Raw genomic sequence first — 1,629 nt, forward strand, 5'->3', positions numbered from 1 at the left:
GCAATTAAATGTCTCCTATCTCCAGATTATCTTCCTTTCAAAGAGACCTCCCAGAGCCTCATTTGACTAACTCCAAGAATTAGTTTTTTTCATAAAATACTTTAACATGATTTTAAGTAATATGGATTTTATTCTTCTTAAAATATGTTGAAAGTGGACCAAGAGACATTTTTCTGGAGCATAGTGCATAGCAAATATAGACTAATTACAGGATAAATCCAAAGGCTATTTCTCTATGACAGGTTGTGCACTAACTGACTGGAGGTAATGACTCAATTGCCTACAAGTAGATACAATTACTCAGCATTTACAGCTAAATACTTTCTATGCCTTTGCCAAACAAAACCACACCAATATTATAAATGTTAAGCAGAGCAAAAGGTTCATGAAAAGCAGTAAGTACTTCATTTTCCGGTTGCGCACATTTGTGTGGGTGGACTCCAGCCTGCTTAAATTCAAAGAAGCAGAGGCAAATTCCACCTGCCCTTTAAGTAATTTCTCAGGCTTAACTTTTTGCTGGTTTATAGTAAACTGTAGTAACTACTATTTTGTCTGCTCAGATACACACTTTCCTCTCTCTTTCTCGTAACAAACTCTCCCTACTAGTCACAGGCTCGGGCATATGACACATACAGAATCAGTACAGGGCATCATCATCCTGAGCCCATTGATTGGTTCAGGAATGTGCATGTGATGCCATAGGGATGTGTATGTGATGCCATAGGGCCAATCAGCTTGGCACATAGAAAGAACTAGTTTCATTGTCTGAGTCAGGCCTTCAGCTTGGCCCAGCTGGCAGGTTGCCAAAACAAATAACTTCTGACAAATATTCATTCAGTTGTTCCTCCAAATTGTAGCAAGCAAAAAGTAGGTGGTACAGTCAATTGTTATCTGAATTCACGTAGAATTCAGGAAAAGATTTGGATTAGCTATACCGTTGGAGCAGAAATAGAGCGTAATTGAAAGTAAAGATTAATTGATGGAAAGAAGATAATCTAGAGTAGCACTAGCCAACAGAAATATCATGTAAGACACATATGTATTTTTAATTCCTAGAAACTCTATTTCAGAAAGAGGTGAAAATAATTTTAACAATATTTTAAACCTAATATAGTCAAAATCTTATCATTTCAACATGTAATAAATTTTTTTAATTAGTAGGGAGGTATTTTACTTTTTTTTTAGTAGTATGTCTTTAAATCCCTTCGTGTATTTTATACTTACAGCTTATCTTAATTCAGACTAGCCATATTTCAAATGTTCAGTAAATGCTCAAAACATGTGGCTAGTGGCTACCATACTGGATAGTAAAGGTCTGGAGAATAAAATATGTTGGTTTTTTATTTTTGCCAGAGGCTCCCTAATAGTTTTTTGATCTTGGAATCAGAGTGATTCCCCTAGATCCAAAACCTTATTTTCCATTAAAATAAATAAAACAGTACTTATTTTTATAACCTGGGCATTTTAAATGGCAAATTCCAAGATTACACATGGGTGTAGGTTCACCCAGGCATATATATGTCAAGAATCTGAAACACCTCTTGTAGACTATGACACCTTCCCACCAAAAACACAACCATTCCATCTATCCTGCACCTGCATCCAGGTTGTTGAACACCCTCTTGGAGA

Source organism: Manis pentadactyla, chromosome 14 (assembly GCF_030020395.1).
Source record: "Manis pentadactyla isolate mManPen7 chromosome 14, mManPen7.hap1, whole genome shotgun sequence".
Lineage (NCBI taxonomy): Eukaryota > Metazoa > Chordata > Mammalia > Pholidota > Manidae > Manis > Manis pentadactyla.